This window comes from Equus przewalskii, chromosome 3, assembly GCF_037783145.1.
Source record: "Equus przewalskii isolate Varuska chromosome 3, EquPr2, whole genome shotgun sequence".
Taxonomy (NCBI): Eukaryota; Metazoa; Chordata; class Mammalia; order Perissodactyla; family Equidae; genus Equus; species Equus przewalskii.
The window spans coordinates 65764805-65776247 of record NC_091833.1 but is presented as its reverse complement, the minus strand read 5'-3'; the positions used below and the strand labels follow the sequence as shown (position 1 = coordinate 65776247).

The window sequence follows — 11443 nt, the reverse complement described above, 5'->3', positions numbered from 1 at the left end:
AGGGGGACATGCGAACTTAACCGCTGCGCCACCAGGCAGACCCCTGTTTTGAAGGTTTAATCTATGTATTACGATGAAATATTTACCTTTATTTTACTAGTAATTCTGGACTACTCTGTCTGGTATTACTATAGGTACAACATAACTCTATGGTTCCCTTGAAATAGATCTTTTCCAACTTTTGTACTTACAGTTTTCTTCTACTCTTCTATTTAAGCACGTCTTGCATGTATATGTAGTTTCTAAAATGCAGTCTGACAATCTTTGTCTTTAAATGATTTAGTCTGTTTTGATGTATGTAAGTACTGGCATATTTACATTTTCATCCACCATCTTATTCTACATTTTCTTTTCTATTTTCTCAACCTGGTTTTTGTTTCTTTTTCTATTCTTTCTTGCTTATTTTAAAAGTATTTTCATCAATCAATTGTTCTATCATTTTCTCCTTGATAACATATTTTTCAAGTATTCCTTAGGTGATACCCTCCTAATACAATAATAATGCTGATAGTCATAATAAGTGCTGATTAATGGTTTCTTTGCTAGGCACTACAAATTCCACCATGTTATTTTCCTCTGTAATATGGAAAAATTTAATATCCTATCATATTTAAAAACTTTTGTGCTTAAAAATACACAATCAAGAAAGTGAAAAATCAACCCACACAGAATGGAAGAAGATTTTAACAAATCATAATCTGATAATGTACTTGTATCCATAATACATAAAGAATTCTCTATATTTAATAATAAGAAGACAAATACCCAAATTTAAAAAATGTCAAAGCATTCAAATAGACATTGCTCTCCAAAGGATACATGAATGGCCAATAAGCATATGAAAAGATGCTCAGCAACTGTGGCTCTAACAGAACTGCAAATCCAGACCACAAGAATAGACCATTTCGTACTCACTAGGATTGCTATAATAAAAATGAAAGAGAATAATAAGTGTTGGCTATGATGTGGAGAGCTTGGATTTCTCATACATAGCCTGTGAAAATGTGAAATAGTGAAACTTCTTTGACATAGGTTTGGCAGTTCTTCATAGAGTTACCACATATTCCAGCACTTCTGCTCCTAGATATCTACCCCAGAGAAATGAAAACATATGTTCACACAAAAACTTGTATAGAAATGTTCAGAAAAGCCAAATGCAGAAATAGCAAAAATATTAATGGACTGATAAACGGACAAATAAAGGTAGCATATCCATACCATAGAATATTATTTAGCAATACAAAACTGCCACGTAGATGAAAGTCAAGAACATGTAAAGTGAAAGAAGCCAGCTTTGAAAGACCACAGATTGCATAATTCCATTTGTATAAAATGTCCAGAACTTGGTAATTTATAGAGACAGAAAGTAGTTTAATGGTGCCAGAGGCAGGGGGAATGGAGAATGACTTCTAAGGCATTTAAGATTTCTTTTTGGGCTGATGAAAATGTCCTAAATTTAGATTATGATGATGGGTCCATAACTTTGTAATGTATTACATATATTTGATTTTTATACTTTAAACATTTAATTTTATGTTATGTAAATCACATATCATTATAAAATATGTTAAAATAATAATGACAAAAATCAATTTTTGAGCAAAAACAGACTAATAGTTTCAAAAATTTGGGGTACTGAATTGAAATATTTTATATAACTTCAAATACCTCATTTTTTTCATTCTATGGGTGCTATCATATTTTTAAAAATATGTCCTTTTTGCAATTACATATATAAGTTTTGCATTTATTTGTATAAAAATTTCTTACAGTATCTGATTACCCATTAAATCAATGGGGTTAAAATGAAACTTCAAAATAAATGCCTGGTTGGAAATAAAAACAGGTTAAAGATTGGTAAAATCATGTTAATAATTTCAAAATTAGTCTCTTAAATATGGGATGCAACTCATAGTTACTGTTGACAAAAGAACCTATCTATAAATACTAACTATTAAAAAAATCGTGATACTCATGGAGAGTCATTAATAACTGTGTTCCAGGCATTGAGAAAATCTGTACTTGACATTGTGTTCAAGTCCAGTCTAACAGCTGCTCCCTTGGCCTTCATGTGAACAATGTTATCAGGTTGATCCGCATACAAAGAAATGACCACCATAGGGATCCTATGGTAGATCATCTCATAGACGCTGTGGTTCCACCATGAGTTATAAGGGCTTCAGTTTTTGGATGACCTAGGTTTGAGTGAATTTCAGCAAATTATTAATTTTAATTCTTAGAAATAAAATGAGATTTGGACAATACAAGGCACTGAAAGAGGCAGTGTATTCTAAACAACATATTATTATACTAATGAAACCACGTTAAAATTAGGTCTCAGATCAAGAAGCACTTAAGTTTGCTGAAGAGGTAAATAAAGATTGGTGTGATACTCGTCACTTGAAAACTGAATACAAGATTCCTGGGTGGACCAGTTGAAAGAAAACATTCTGGGTAAAAGAAATGGCATATGCAAAAAAAAGAAGAGGAGATGGCGTGTTAGAATATATTCTCTTGGGGCTGGCCCATGGCTGAGTGAAGTTTGTGTGCTCTGCTTCTGTGGCTTGGGGCTCTCTGATACAGATCCTAGGCGCAGACCTACACACCACTCATCAGGCCATTCTATGGCAGCATCCCATATAGAAGCACTAGAATGACCTACAATTATGATATACAAGTATGCACTGGGGCTTTGCCGAGAAACAACAAAAGAACATATTCTCTTAAAAAAATAGTGAAGTCACTGACTGAGTTTAAAACGTCGGGTGTCAAGGCAGCAGAAATGTGACAGGAGTGGCTCTGGAATCAGAGGAAGGAAAGAATACATATTTTTTATGAAATATTTTATTACTTCATGAAAAAGAGCATGGATATTTTCCTATAGAAAATGTTGAGACACTGGTAATAAAAGAGGGGCTTTAATTTCTTAGTGGTACTGAATGCTCATACAGAAGAGGAGAGATAAAAATAAAGTTGGAGAACTAGGAAATAGAGCAAAATTCCAGTTAGTTATTGAAAAATTCTCCATGAAAAGTAATTGCATCTGAAATAAAGATCATTTGATTCTGGTCATAAGGAAGGAGGTTGTGTATGATAAAATGCTAACTGTTATATCTTATTCTTTTCCCCCAGGATTAGAAAATAAATATAAGGAAGTTAAATTTTATTTTTGAGTTTTTCAGTAATAAATGTTCAATAAGATTTTTCCTGTTGAAATATTATTACTCTGCTCAGCTCTTGCTCATGTTTTCAGTTTTTGTTTTCCAGAGTAATACCAAGAATGCTTTTCTGAAAGATCCACTTATACAACTGAGTATTTGATCCTACGCTATCTGGTTTCTTGCTATCAAATCTCCATGTAACCTGTTAGGGTAAAGAAAATGCTGTGTTCCCTGAGTCATGCTTCAAAATTATAGCAGGTTTGGATTCCAAAAAAAAATTAAGAGATAATCTAGATAAAATTGTTTCTTTAGACAGACAAGTAATAAGGACAAGAGATGTTAAAAATAAGTACTGCTAAAACACTAATATAATAGGAATACCCACATTTTTTGTGCTTATTTTCATATTCAATCCAGTATGAATGCCATCATGATGTTTCACACGTACAGGTTATACAAATGAGATTGCCCATCAGGAAATATTTAAGAAATTTTTAGGCAGTCGTTATAATTCTAGAATAAAAAAGTAGAAAATTACTGTGATTCACACATTTATTTTATCTATTAATTATAATTGCTCTCATCTTCCAATGTAATATTAACCTATATATTTTTAAGTGTTACAGGACTTTACTTATATCCACTTGTTCCATAAGTTATTTTATTAGAGTTTTATATCTTTGATTTACAAAAACGTTAATCTATGAAATGAAATACTTATGAGAAATAATTTTGCTTGTTAATAAATTTATTAATATATATAATCTTCTCTTAGTAAATACATTCAACTTCTTTAGATTACTAATTATTTTCCTTACTTTCATGAAAAATTAGAAGAGGTAAGTTTTTCCCATGAATCTAGAGTATTATTACTACTTCTAGTTTTGGAAATTGTTTACATGTAGAAAAGAAGAGCCTGTTGACACTTCATAGATAACAATATAGCTCTTTGAAAAACTCCAAAATTGTGATGATGCTAAATTTTATTCAACTGTCTTTTAACACTTCAATAATACACTAGAAAGCATTGACAGCATTGATTAATAGGGGACCTATAGTCAAGCAATTTCCATGCCCAGGACCAAAATAGATGCTAATTTTGGAATTCCTTAATAATCCACATAAATCGTATTATAATTTATAAGTGGTTAACATCTACCTGCTATGTGAAACTTAACTTCATATTCTATGCAAAAAATAGCATGGGTGATAATCAGAAACTATATCAGTTAAGAAACTAAAAAGTAGTTCACAAATACCCAAAGGCTGCAGATGTATTCTGTATATTGGAAAATAATTTACTACCATGTTCTATGGCGAGGGCGGCATCTGACACTTTCTCATACTAAGCTTGCTTCTAGTTGACTCATTGTCTCTCCAACTCCTCCCTCAATTGGAAGGAGCTATTATTCTGATGGATTAGAAGCAGCATCGTTTTTGGCTCACACTTTCTAAAGGGTAGGATCACCTTAAGGGTAGACCCATCTCCTTGCTTTTGTATTTGTCTTCCTCCTTCACTTTTATAGGGCCCAGTCCACCAGGGAATGTGGGTTTCTCTTTTTCTGAATCATCATGGATGGCTTGGATACATAGAGGCAGGTTGATGAGCCCTGGCTATCCAATCTCTGAATAGCCCCATGTAAAGTACACTGACTAGGTCTATTCCAAAATTTAGGAGAAGTAAAGGAGACCTGGATTACGTGGCAAGCCGAAACTGCATGATGTCTTTCAGATTGTTATCAATTCCTGCTTAACTTTACTGTTAAAATTTAACTCCTTTCTGATAACACCTGCAGTGCGTACAGTGCTCTCAGGAATGCTGTAAAGAAAAGGAGCGATGACAAGGCAAAATTTGATGATTTCGGTAGCTACCCACAATACCATTATAATATCAAACTTTATATTGCACTTCTGTAATATATTTCATTCTGATCCCAATGCTGATGCCAAAGTTATTGTCAATCAGAAAACACTCTGCACTAATTTAGCACCTGCAAGGTATATTTTGATTTGAACTTAGGTCTGAAACAAATCAGAGCTATCATGATGGGTGACATGCCATGCAGGAAATTTATGCAATTGAACCCTGTACAGACTTAGCAGACTCATTAAGTAGTTGCCCACTATAAAGGAACTTTATCTAATTTTCTGTGGAATCTGGGCAAGGGTTGATGAAATTACATTATGAAGCCAATATTGCCCTGAAACCAAAACCAGACAAAGATAGTACAAGAAAAGAAAATTATAAGCCAATATTCCTGATGAATGTAAAGAGGGAATGTGCCTCAACATAATAAAGGATTTTTATGACAAGCCCACAGTTAACATCATTCTCAATGGTGAAAAGCTGAAAGCTTCTCCTCTAAGATCAGGAACAAGACAAGGATGCCCACCCTCTCCACTTTCATTTAACATACTATTTGGAACCCTAGCCAGAGCACTTAGGTAAGGAAATAAAATAAATTGGAAAATAAGAAGTAAAATGGTCTCCATTTACAGGTGACACGACGTTATACATAGAAAATCATAAATACTCCACCAAAAACCTGTTCGAATTGATTTAAAAAATCAGTAAATTTCCAGAATATATAATCAATATACAAAAATCAGTTGCATATTTATGTGCTAACAATGAACTATCAGAAAGAAAACAATCCTTGACATTGGTCTTGGCAATGATTTTTTTTAAGTAAGATACCAAAAGCACAGGGAACAAAAGTTGAAATAACAAATGGGACTACCTCAAATTAAGTGTTTCTGTACAATAAAGAAAACCATCCACAAAATTAATAGACAAATTGCAGAATGGCAGAAAAAATTTGGAAATCACATATCGTAAGTGGTTAATATCAAAAAGATATAAAGAACTCACACAACTCAATAGCAATAAAAACCAAACAACCTGATTAAACAAATGGGCAGAAGATCGTAGTAGACATTTTCCAAAGAAGACATACAAATGGCCAACAGGTACATGAAAAGAGGCTCAGCGTCACTAATAATCAGAGAAATACAAATGAAAACCACAATGAGATATCACCTCACACCTGTTAGAAAGGCTATCATCAAAAAGACAAAAGATAAGTTTGGAAAGAATGTGTACTGTTGATAAGAATGTAAATTGGTACAGTCACAATGGAAAGCAGTATGGAGTTTCCTCAAAAAATTAAAATAGAACTACCACGTGATTTAGCAATCCCAGTTCTGAGTATATATCCAAAGAAAATGAAAACAGGATATCGAAGAAATATCTGCACTCCCATGTTTATTGCAGTATTGTTGATAATAGCCAACATATGAAATCAAACTGTCTGTCAAATGATGAATAGATCATATATATGTATATATACACACAAGCACTCACACAATGGAATATTATACAGCCATGAGAAAGAAATAAATTGTGACATTGGTGACAACATCAATGGGCCTTGAGGGCATTATGCTAATTTAAATAAGTTAGGCAAAGAAAGACAAATATTTCATACTATCACTTACATGTGGAAACTAAAAAATAAAGGGTAAACAGAAAAAGAGAGGAGAAAGTGGTTGCCAGTAGCTAGGGGATGAAGGAAATAGGGAGAGGTTGGTATAAGAGTACAAACTTTCATCTATAAGATGAATAAGATGTGAGGATCTAATGTATAATCTGGTAACTATACAGACATGCATTGCTTAACAACAAGGATATTTTCTGAGAAACAGGTCATTAGGCAATTTTGTAGTTGTGGCACCATCATAGATAGTGCTTACACAAACCAAGATGATATAGCCTACTACACACCTAGGCTATATGGTACTAATCTTATGGGATCACCATCATTTACGTAGTCTTTTGTTGACCAAAATGTTATAAGACACATGACTAAAGTTTAACATTGTATTATATAATTGAAGTTTGCTGAGAATAAAACTTATATGTACTCACACACACACAAAAGATAAAAATATGAGGTGATGGAGGTGTTAAGTACACGAAGGGAATCCCTTCATAATGTGTATGTATATCAAATCATCATGATATTCACTTTAAATATCTTACAGTTTTGTATGTAAATTACACAGCAATAAATCCGGGGAAAAAACTCAATGGGGTTATATTGAATAGAACTTTTACAAATTTTACCTCAAACTTGGGACCTTGTGAAAGTTAAATATTTTGCAATCAAAGTTGATATTGAGTTAACCCTTGAATAATATCTCAGTTTATGTTGCAGCCAATCAAATGGTAGACAAACAGGATACCTTAATAGGTCACTAAATATTTCAATAAAAGATGCTTGTTTTTGAATTATATCTTATAGACATGATATCAATTTTAAACGTGAGATTATTGGTTTCCTTCATAAAGAATGTCATTCTATATCCTAACAGAGCTCTTTTGCAATTTTATACATTGTTCAGTTTTCAGATACTAGTGGTAGAAATTATTTTGTCTTTAAAATTAAAATTTAAAAGTAAATATGCAGGATTTATGATCCTTATTGTGTATGCAGTGTACGTTTACTCTGTCTTCATTTTGTCAGTCAACTATGGTGTCGAGAACCATGTTGCTCAAGGGATCTTTACTGAGATTTAGTACAGACTTGGTATATGGTAGAACTCACCTGCTCTAATAGGCTAAGCAATCTCTTTTATTCTCTACAATGCCAAACCTTGGGATCTCAAATGAGGAATTAACTAAGTGCTGGAGTGACAGCAAATAAATGTTGGATTTGGCTGTAAATATTGTTGGGGTACACATTCCTATGATTGAATAATGGTCTTCCTTTTAAGCTAGAATACTGGTGAAGATCCTCAAAGCAAAGCAAAGATAACAAACAGGGATAGATTATGTTAGGCAGGGATTTGGTAGGTTTGCAGTGAAGTCCTCCAACAAATTCAAAATGTGGTAAGGGTGGGAGAGGAAATGCAAAATCCCAAAAGGTTCAAATGAGCCACATCTCAGCTTTCCTCATTAATCAGCTAATGTAATGGTTCTTCCTGAAGGAACAAAAAGCAAACAAAAGGTAGGGAAAATGAGAGCATTGTAATGTGAATATACTAGGTACTTTCATGAAAGGAACTTGGAATAATGTAGCCAAAAACGTTTAAAAGTATCTGTGGTTTGATAATAGAAATGTATACACGTTTATGATACAAATATACATTTAAAATTTATGTGTTTTATATATATATATGTTTGTACATATATATATAAAAGACAAAGTGTAAGAGAATTTTATGTCCAATGTCACATCAATACATTCACAGTCATAAACACTTATTAAACCTAAGTCACTAAAGAATTAAACATGAATTTGTTTACTCTGCAAAGTTGCAAAAGTAACAGATGCAAATATAAACAATTATTTAAGCCCCACAATCAAACCAATGGAAACAACTTTCTCTATAGTACTCAGTCTAGTTTCTACAATTTAGCAAACTATTCTGTTGATCCTAGATTTTCCAAGTAAACTGTGCGGTTTTTGAGAGTATGGGTCAATTGCTTGTACCAACTGCTGTATTTGGTTCATGTTAAGAAATTAGTAATATCTATGTAGTAAATAATATTTGCAAATAACAGTTGAAAAATTTTCATAAAATATGGAAATAGATGTGTTCACCCTTAATTTTGGCTCAGTTTGTCTTTAAGGAAAGACAGTCATAAGACAATATAGAGTAATAGTATGCATGTCCATCCTTCAACAAGATTTTAGGCCTTTAAAATAGAGTAAGCACTTCATGAGAAAAATGTGTAATCATGAGAAACCTCAAATTATAGTTTCCTGAGTCTGGGATTGAGCCACTGTAACTGTCCATTGTGAAAGAATCCTTCAGGTAATATGGCAAAACAGTTCAATTTTTAAATAAGGAAACTGATAAACAAGTAGAAAACAATTATTCAATGCTCCATAGACAGTTGTGCTAAAAATATGTAACTCTTCAATCTAGATGTCTGCTTTGATCAAGATGGTGAGTAAAATTTCTAATGCCCTCTTATAAAGATGAAAAGAAAGTATAGTAAAATGTAAATGTAGGAAATAGGCATAGCACAGAGGATTTGTAGGGCAATGAAACTACTCTGTAGAGTATAATAATAGTGGACATACATCATTATAAATTTTTCAAAACTCATGGAATGTACAACACCAAGAACTATGGACTTTGGGTGATAATGATGTGTTAATGCAATTTTATCAGTTGTAACAAATGTACCACTCTGGTGGGAGATCTTGACGATGGGGATGCTACACACGCATGGGATCAGGGGTTATGTGGGAAATCTCTAATCAATATTGCTGTGAACTTAAAACTCTTCTAAAAATCAAGTATGTGATGGGTAGTATTTTGATCCTACATTTAATAAACAACAAAGGTAGAATAAAACATTTTACCAAGAAAAAAATTTAAAAATAAATTATATTGCAAACCAACAATGAAAGAATGGAAATGTAATTGCTTCAAGAAATCCTCAGTGCTTTGATTTGTGGTTTTTGAGTTCTTGGAGTTCCCTGTACAAATAATGGACCACAGGGTTCAAACTGTCTCTGTATAAGCCTTTCCATAATATTTGTGAAGTTGAAAGATCGTTTTATACTTTTATTTCATCACTTCACTTATAAAAACTGCATTCCCTGACTTTATACAAACTAGCCTTCAAAGCTCTACGTAAGTTAGGACTTCAAGATATCAACTTAAAACATGACTTACCTAGTACTTTGCTGTAAAACCAATCCCACTTCTCATTTAACATTTGGAACTAAAAGTCAAAATAAAGCACATAGATGATATTTTTTACCCTCTCCATGAACGTCATTTCATCACTTAATTCTAACATAATAACAGGCACATAGGATGGAGGGAATGGAAGTCGTCCATATACTTTTTAATTGTATAACTGGGAGAGAAGCAGAGACTGTACACAAAAGGTATTCTACGTAGCTAGTTCAGCAAGCAGCTCACCACAGGGTCCAATGGCATCTGCGAGAATAAGATCAAACCTCGATTCTTGTAGTTTTGCCAAAATTTTCCTGTTCAAAATTACAACTTCATGGAACTTTTAAATACAATCAGAATATTCCCAAAAGATTTCTTACATTAGTGAAAAATATGTCCAAATATATCTTTTGGCAGATCGTATGTCCATTTAGAGATCATCCATGTGAAAAAAACCTCAAAATCGTCTTTAGTTAAGGTATAGGATAAACCTCAATTTTAATAGCAGATGGTTTGTTGGGATCAATAAGAATGGAAGCTGAAGATGTCAGAAAAATCACTTCATGACTTCTCTGGACAAGTACATCCAGTATTGTCTTCATATAGATCCAATGGATGTATTTTGTGGGCCACACCAACACCTTTCTACCACTCCCAGGTCTAAAGTAACGAGTCACCTGTAACAGCAGCAGAACTGAAATCCATTTCATGGACGTCCTGGTGGAACAGACTGCTTCTTTTCAAATTGCTATTCCCTTCTACCATTGCTCATGTTCATGTCCAAGGGGAAATCAATTAGGAAATTAAAATGTAACTCTTATGCTTCAAAGTAAATACATTATATGAGTAGTCTGAGCATTTGAATAGCAAATGGAAAAAGCAAAATATGGATGACTTTGTTTGTATACATGTGTTTAATGTCTGTTTTATGATTACAAGTGTCATCATCTAGCTAAGAGTCCATGACCTTTCATGTGTCAATCATCCATCTTATGTAGTATATTTTGGAAGAGTGTCAAGAATAGTGGTAAGTGAGAGGGGGTTGTGTCTGCAGCCTCATTGATACAAGAATTACAGAAAAACTTATTATACAGATGGATGAGAATTTCTGGGATACGATGGTTTAAGAGATTTTTATTTTGGTTTGTTTTATTTATTTTGTTACTTTTTGACATGTAATTCACATACCACACAATTGCCTAAAGTGTACAATTCAATGGTTCATAGTATATTCACAGAATTATGCAAGCATCATGATGACAAATTTTAGAACATCTTTATCACCTTGAAAAGAAACTCTACCCTCTAGATCGAACTGCCTGTTTTCTGCATCTCCCTAGCCCTAGCCAACCTTCAATCTTCTTTATGTTTTATAGATTTTCCTATTCTGAGCATTTCATATCAAGGAAATTATGCACTATGTGGTATTTTGTGACTACTTTAGCATTTGGTTTTATTTTTTAAAATCTTTTCCAGGTTTATTGAGATATAATCGACACATAGCATTATGCAAGTTTAAGGTGTACAGCACGATGATTTGATTCACTTATATATTGCAAAATGATTAAGATCTACTCAATTAA

General features: G+C 32.9%; 1 pseudogene; it reads right to left on the bottom strand.

Annotated features, from left to right (window-relative positions):
• Positions 1-1972: 1972 nt before the first annotated feature.
• LOC103562728 (UDP-glucuronosyltransferase 2B31-like) lies at positions 1973-10570 on the bottom strand (annotated as a pseudogene).
• Between the last annotated feature and the right edge of the window lie 873 nt (positions 10571-11443).